This window comes from Verticillium alfalfae, genomic scaffold (assembly GCF_000150825.1).
Source record: "Verticillium alfalfae VaMs.102 supercont1.4 genomic scaffold, whole genome shotgun sequence".
Taxonomy (NCBI): domain Eukaryota; kingdom Fungi; phylum Ascomycota; class Sordariomycetes; order Glomerellales; family Plectosphaerellaceae; genus Verticillium; species Verticillium alfalfae.
In genome coordinates, this window is record NW_003315035.1 from 2,500,487 (window position 1) to 2,508,799 (window position 8,313).

The following is an 8,313-nucleotide window of genomic DNA, read 5'->3' on the forward strand; positions in this document are numbered from 1 at the left end:
GGGGGGGGGGGCGGCGATCTCGAGACAGTCGACAAAGCTAGCTATGAGAGTTGGAGACAAGGTACTTGCATTACACAAAGGAGGAGGGGACAGGGAAGGCTCGTGGAGAGAAGTGCTCAAATGGCGCGGGCTGTACGTAGTCTGTGCCTTTAGTAACCAGGGGTCCTGTCACGTCGTGCAGGAATGGGGGAGAGAGGGGAGTGGGTTAAATCACAGACCAAACCAGCGGAGGCCAAGGACAAAGAGCCCGTGTCAATCGCCCCGACCAGTCCGACTGTGGCCGGTTCTCTACCAGGCGGCGCATAATGACAACGAAGTGAAGAAAAACGGCACGGAGACTGCCGAGCGAGGGAGGATAGTTGTAACCACAAGCAAGCTCTCGCGTTGCCTGACACTCCACCAGGTTGTTGCGTTCCATTCCGTAGGTGTTCGTCGGGACCAAGGTAAGGTTCGGAGCGAGTAGGGTACATGATGCGTCCTCTCTCTGTGTACCAGACCTGGTGCGGCGTCGTGAGGCCATGTACCGACATGGATGAGACGCAATAGGGTGGGCGAGGTGGGCCACCACCTATTGATGGAAGCTGTCCGTATGGCGCAAATGGCAGACTGTGCACAAGCTTTGAAGGGCCTTGGTTGCTGATGGATGCCGAGCTGGGGCGGCTCAGACGACGGGTAGAGAGTTGTCATTGGGTGCTGCATGGATATCAACCGCAGGCTCATATTCGAGAGAGAGGCAACAAGACTCTCTCTTCTAGTTGGTACAGTGAAGATCACTTTTGGTGTGGTCATGCTCGGGTATTGAGGTCATGCTCGAGGATAAGGGACCAGGCCCAGGAAATGCAAAGGAAGAAGCGAGTGGGGTTGCTGATGTCGTGAAGGAGGGCCTTTCTGTTGTGTGCTCGTGCGTTCCGTCTCCTTGCTCCTGGATCACAACTCTGGGAGATGAGCGTTGTTTGACGGCGAGTCAGCTGACTTACAGCCAGTGGTCGAGGGGAAGACCAGGGAAGAGAAGGTGCAACGGGGACAACCCCGTCAGGAACAGTGTCAGGTGGAACCTGCTAGCGAATCGATTGGTCCAGAGGCCCCCGTTCGGAGCCCTGTTGGGCATGTACCTGTATGTGGCAGCAGGTATATCGGAAGGTAAGTAAGTTTAGGTAGGCACCTGTAAGGTGAGGCAGGTAGAGGTTATAGCAGGTTATAGAAGATTATAGCAGGAACGTCTAATTCAGGTGTAGACGAAGCATGTCTGAAGGGGAAAGAACAACCCGGCGTCCGTCGGCAAGGCGATAGACAGCTCGGAATGGAGCGCGCGACATTTCGGAAGGAAGAGAAAGTAGGTGACTCGTGCGGGCCATGCGCCTGCCATGTCTACAGCAGACAAGAAAGAGGTTGAACAGTGTGGGTTTCCGTTGCTCTTGCTGTCTTCAGCAGACAGACACCTTGTCTGCATTGCGTCTGCGCCGGCCTTTGCATCTCCCGCCTGCATGTTTACCGCATCTCTTCACGTCACAATGAATTCAGCCGAGTCCAGCCCTTTGATATTGGCAGCCCTGTCCCGTCACTTGCCTTTTGTTCACCGCAAGCAGCAACAGCACACGGCACACTGCACGCGGCACACCCAGCAACACCTTGCCGATCCAGACCTCCAACCTGCTCAAGGCCCAGCATCGTGACCAGAACTCGTTGGAGCGCGCCCCCCGCCCCCCGCCCCTGGCTGATCCCAGCACCTTGCAGCGCATGCATTCTTCACAGGCCAGCTCAACTGGGAGTTACCTGCGTAGGGCCCCGCGCCTCCACGATGCCTGCATATGCAAACTTGCCCGCCATCCATCATCTTCCCCGGTCTGCCCTCGCAGCCTGGCCTGATAGCCCAGTGAGTTTGTGCGAGGGATACTGACTGGCCAACGACGGAGCTCTAAGACAGGCGGGGTGGGGGGTGGTCCACCCCCTCTTCGTCATCCACGACGACAATGCTTCGAATATTTGGTCTCCACCGGCGTCCGAATCCGACATGGATATCTCTCCACGGCGACCAGAGTGCGGCCATGGCCATGCCCGCTGGCAGACATATCCGCCGTTTGGCCTTGCCGTCTCGTCCCTGCCGCATTCCCCCTCCCTCCCCCCAAGTCTGCAACCAGAGAGCGAAAGCACGATAGTTCCACTGGACGAAATCACTCGGCTTGTACGGATAACGGCCGCAGAACTACAAGGTATCCGCCCAATTGGCAGTGGCCCCGCAAACACGCCAGTGCGCACAGGCTCCAAAGACCACCTGTCTGATGGGTACATGTGCCGGTCCCTCGAACGTTACGGGTCTTGCGGGTGTGCCAGGCGATCAGAGCTTTCCAGGCACAAATCCCGATCCAGCAGAATCCCTCCAACGCCCGCTCGACCTCCCTGGCTCTGGCCACCTTGCCCTGCCCCCTAGGCAGACCAGGCCGGTTCCCCAGCAGCCCCAGCCATCCATCGCCTCCTGTCAAACTCTCAGACCCTCTCTTCGTGCCCACATCGCTGCCGCACTGCAAGTACCAAGTATTCGTACGGAGAGGCGGTTCCTGTTCTTTCCATACCTACTTCCAGGGGGCTGCCGGTTCCGCGAAGTCTTCTTGCACAATCTTGCACCTCTGTACTGGATGCACACCCGCATATCTCCCCTTCATCCGCACTTGGCATTCAACTATTCGAGTCGCGCAGGCGGCCGGCTCATCATGGCTAGCTCCCGGTCGATGTCCCGTTCGCGCCCCAGCTCGAGCCGCCTTCGCCCTACACACAGCCTAGCCGAGTCCTCTGCTGCACATGTACCTGTTGCGCCTCTCTCTCAAACCATCCATCCTAATGAGCAAACATCGCCTGTGGGGAACGGCAAATCCTGTTTCAATCACGACAGACGACGATCGAAACATCCCAATTTCGGATGCACTAGTATCAACGCTTATTCTAATGTCAGCCGATCCGTGTCCGCTGACACCAGGACCATCCTTCCTACTTAAGCTGCCCAGTCCGCGATGCCAACATCAGGCGCACTCGACAAGACCTTGCTCGCCGCCATGCATCACTTGTGGATTCGAGGCCGAAATTATCCCTTCAGCATCCATGACCACAGTAAATGCTCTAGTGGGCTATATCTGCAGGTCGTTATAGCCTAGCAGCCAGGAGAGCCACCCCCTGGCGAAGTGGGCCCCCCCACCAATACCATCATCGTTCTGTGGATCGCCCTGCAGCGACTAACGCCCATGTATCTCTGATCTCTTTCACATAAACCTGTTCAAGATTTATGCAGGCGAGGTCGTGCGGCCAGCTTGAGTAACTTTCTTCGTCCCTCGAACAAAGGCGAACTAAATCAAGAATGAGACGACGGGTGGAGTGTCGGTGGATTCCAAGGAGGAATATGTTGAGAATCGCTGTATCACTGACCTTCCCTTGGACATTTATTCCTCGCAGCAGCGCTGTTTCTGTTGTCAAGCATGCGATTCAAAACAAACCCCCTCTTTCGAGCCCCAGTCTTCGCAGCAAGAGGATGTAACCCGAAACAAAATGTACCACAGCGCCTCAATGTTTCCTCGGCTGCGAACCGCTGTTGCCGAGGAGGCCCGCCCCCTGGCATATTGAAGAGCATTTCTCCGGGTCCTGAACAGCATTCTGTATTCGTTGACCGCCCAGCTTTCATCTAGGTACCTGCTCCGGCACGGCAGACTCCTTTTGGACGTCGATCTCCGCTTCTATCGATGACAAGCGCCTTATTGAGAGTTTGAACCCTGTTGCTCCTTCCCTAAAAACCACGTCTTGTCCACCTCATGTCAAGAAGGGCAATCATGAGTACAGGGCTTGTCGTCAATGCATCACGTCCTCTGGGGATTGAACACCAGGTTCCTGGCAGCCCCCCTTGAATGGGGCCCACCTCCAGGTTCGTGCTGGGATTACGGGTGGTGATCTTAGCTTGTTTTCCTTGCACGCGAATGGACTGATGGGCGACTTGTCAGAGTTGACTCAGCCATGGTGTCGGAGGACATGGCGCTGATCAACGACGTGAGCGGACCCAGAGGTCCAAGCGGCTGCGAGCTTGGTTCATGGACGCTGTCGCGCTCAGGGCGGGCGCAAGCTGCTGGAGGTTTGCATATGTCGTGAAAAAAACAATTGAGAGACGCGACGGTAAGTAGAAAACAATATGCCATTGCTAATCTGACTCTTTCAGCGAGATCGGCAAGCGGGTGTGGGTCATCACACCCCATGGACTGTATTGCGGACCAAGGGGACAAGCATCACTGGCCTTTGAGAGGCTGGTCTGATGAGATCGTGGTTTCCATGCCTGGCAGACTACCTCGTCATCCCACGCTGCTACCTACCAACACGTGCCTTTTGTCTTGACCATCGCGATGGTAGGACAGATCGTCATGATCCCTGTAGCCCAGTTTTCCTGCCAAATGCTAGACTCGGCCGAACCATCACAAGACACAAGGTTGCGATTGCCTAAATATCTCGGCAACCGGAGATCACGTCGTCAGAATCGCCTTACAATGCGCAATGCTGTCCGAGTTCAGAAGCAGGGCCCGACACATTTCCATACCAGGTAATTGTCCGTTGCCGAAGCTGCAATAGTCAGGCGGTCGCCCGGGGCCTGCATGACGATCTACTTCGGAGGTTTCTGATAGGGCTTCAACTGCGAGATGAAGGTATGGCTGGCATTGCTTTGGCGCATGCGATAGCACATGTTGCAAGTGGCCTCGACTGCTGCTGTCAAAATTCACGCATCGATATTGGCCATGACTGACCCAATGCCAATCTTGTTCGGTCCGCCCCATTTGGGGATCATCAACCAAACGCCTTCCATTCTGATGCGGCGCAAAGACTCTTCTAGATTTGCGTGTGACCGGGGGTGGGCTGTTCGGCTATCCCAGTCACATTCGTAGAGGCGGCGGCCAAGCATATTCACATAACTAAATGTGCCGCTGTCGACAGTTTAGCCTGAAGATATTAATTATATGAGATCTCACCCATCCAGATTCGCCAGGACTCAGCGAAACCTGCCAGACTTTTGGGTTTCTACCTGCAGACATCAAGCCCCAAGCGCGGCTGCTGCTCGGCCGAGCCGTTACAGGGAGAGCCGTTCCCCAAGCTGCTAATGTTCCAGGCCTTCACTCCTTGGTTGATTCTCTGCGCTGCTGTCTGTGTGTGGCAGCCCACCAAAATGGGATGGCCTCCGTAATGGCTGCACACCTTGATTCGTTCGACCTGTCGACCAGCCACACACACAGGATGCATTGTTTGGCTGCCAAACTTTGGTACACTAGCAACTAGCTCACCCCTTTCAGAGTTCAGGCCCGGTGGGCTTTTGATTCCTCCAACGCGCCTAATTCCAAGGTCTCGATACCCCTGGTTGGCTCAATGAAATGCTGTTGTGGACCTGGTTGTTTCAAGGCTATAGGTGCTGTGTTAAGTCCACGGCAAATACTCTGAGGCTGGTTGGCAGGCGGACCGTAACCCAAACGTCCTCCCTCGGTGAAGAATCAAGACCGGTGACGTCTCCCATTTCCCATGGTGATGGAGCTAGGCGTCCGATGAATTATGCAGAATGAAACAACTCGAGTGACCGAGTTGCATCATATAACGGCCCAGGACCAGCCCGGGCGAGCCCCGTGGCATTCTGAGGACCACATCAGGAGAGCGACAGCAAGACGGGGTTCATGACATCTTGCCCTACCTTGTGAAGGTACTTCTCTTCTCCTAAGGCTGAAGTCCGCCGCACAAGGGCGCATCCAACCTTTCCCGTCCGCCCTTGGCTCTCTCATTCTATCGTTCCCTTCATCTCCCAGGCTAGTCGGTTATACGGTGATGTGCCTGCAAGCCCATGAACGCAAGTCACTACACAAGGACAGGAAGTCTGGTGGCTGGCTCGTCATCAGGTAGCTCGATGCATGCTAGTGTACACACCAGTTGTGCATGCAACCTGATCGAGAGCTGCGCGCGGCAGAGGTGACTAGGTGCACAGAGCGTAGACTGCCCTTGCATCATCGATCAGCCTTGGCAGAAAGGAGGATCTTCAGTCTCAGGTCGCTCTCCGTTGCTCACGAAGATCCATAGCCTCAGGTCGCCGGGCGGTGTACCCAGTCCGAAGGCGAAGCTTTTGGAATGCCACGCTTAATTGTCGGGCAGACAAGTCGGACCCCCCTCTGCTGGCGACCTCGTTGTTGTGCAGATGCTGGGCTGGTGTGTCTTCACATGTGGGCATTAGATGGTGTCGGTATAGGAGAGAGTTTCTGCTGGGGGCTTTACAGGACCCTGCTGCCTTCTTGGTTATGGTTCTCCCAAGCACGCCTCGTGGCCTTTTGTCTCACTGACACATGGCTCAGTGGTCCTGCGCTCGGTAGTTGAGCCGTATCGTGTCTCGGTTTGGGCAGACGACAAGACAGTCTTGGGGATCGCTTCAAGACCCGAGTCGCTGCGTGACGAATGTCCGGCTGGAGAGCCCAACGAACGACACCGCTCTTCGGCTCAACGCTTCAGCTCCTCTCAACAGCATCGGAAAATTACCATCGATAAGCGACGATGGGAGGGAAACAGCAGCGTTTGCACATCCAGAGCCATAGCGGCCGCACTCTCCCTGGTATTTTGCCCTGAATGCAAGCGGGCCTAGGGGGGGGGGGCATCACACTTTGCAGAGATGCGACTGGCGGCTCAGCACCCAGTTGTCATCTCCTGCATGCCATATCATATCACCAAGCAGTGGCCCAACTGCCGCATACGAGAGGGACCTGCCCCCCAAAGAAGAAAGGACGCTGCATGCGTCTACAGTACTGTATGTACAACAGGGCTCAGGTTCGAGGCGATCTTGGTCAGACGGCGACAACTTCCGCGGCCGGCGAAGACAGGGTCAGGCCCGCGAGTCTATGCCCTGATCCCAGACGGCGGCGGCTCCCTCTTCCTGGCCCTACGTGAGGCCATCTCTCTCATCTCTTGTATGGGAAGGAGGCGGCGGATGGCTACCGAGAGGGGGAAGGGCAGAGTTGCATCGAATCTGGGGGTTTTCTCCGACCGGCACCATGCCTCTGTAAGTGGAGTGTCCAAGCCAGTCCTGGGTTCGTCGCCAACATACGGGAGGGACGTTCTGGGGTTGGTCACCCTTCATCAGTGTCGTTCGCGAATCGCCATGCTACTGTACTGCACAGTGTGGTGCAGCGCTGTTCCTGGGAGGTGGCGAGTCTCCTACGAGGTTTTGATCGGGGTCCTCCTGGCTCCTCTGGACGCTTCCAAGGCGCGAGTATCTTCAAGAGGAAGGTCGTGAAAGACCTGGTGCGCATCACGATGGTTCAAGCAGGGATACCCCTTCCTATAATTCTGAAGCTCGTTTTATGGCCATCGATACCTCACCAATGTTTCTACCTCGACTCTGCAGAATATGTGGACGGTCGTGGACTCTAATCTTCCGGTACTTGTCACCGGGGAACGGAAACGGCTTGCGAGCTCCAGGAACCCCCCCCCCCCTCCCCCATACGCAAGGACTCATCCCTGACTCAACACACGGCACTACACACGGCCCAACATATTTGATTACCGTCTCGTTCGCGACCCTGGATGGCTGATTGCCCGGAGTACGGAGCCGAGCCAGAGGCACGCACGTCCGTGGTTCTGTTGACCCAAGGGAAGGTTCGGTACGGTACAGCCTGCATCCGCTTTCTGCAAGCAGCTCGTTCTGACCATTATCTCTCTTTCGAGTACGGACACCTGGCCTGAAGCTATCGGGAGAGAAAGGGCCCAGCTACGCCTATTGCGGTTGCCGTCAAGATCCTCCTGGTCCTGTTGCGTCCAAGAATCGATTGGGGCGGCTGGTCGAGACTGCGGCAGCTGCCACGCTGATTCGTAGGATGAAGGAGGGTGTCATCGAACGGGCGGCGAGCCTCCACCACCATCGAATCAAACCTGCCTTGCCCCCTCCTCCCCCTCCACAGGCCGCTCAGGGTTGTGCCATTCGGGGAGGCCCACCGGCAGCCAGTCCATTTCTTCGCCCCTGCGCAGGCGGGGTGCGAGACCACGGCTGCTACCCATCAGGTACGTAGGGAGTGTGCATGTGCTCGAGACAGGACAGACTTGGGAATCACACCGGTCCTGCGCAGAACGGAGCGTTCCCGGATCACAGAATCGTACGAGGACACACCACAGAACAACGCATTCAGGGGGAGGGGCGAGGGGGAGACGTGGAAGGGGTGGAGAGCGGGGATTGAGCCTGTTTTCTTTTGAGTGCCGCCCTCGGCTCACCTGCGGACTGACGGCAGCGTGTTCCATTCCCCGTATTCCGGTTTGCGTAAAGGGTCGGTGAAT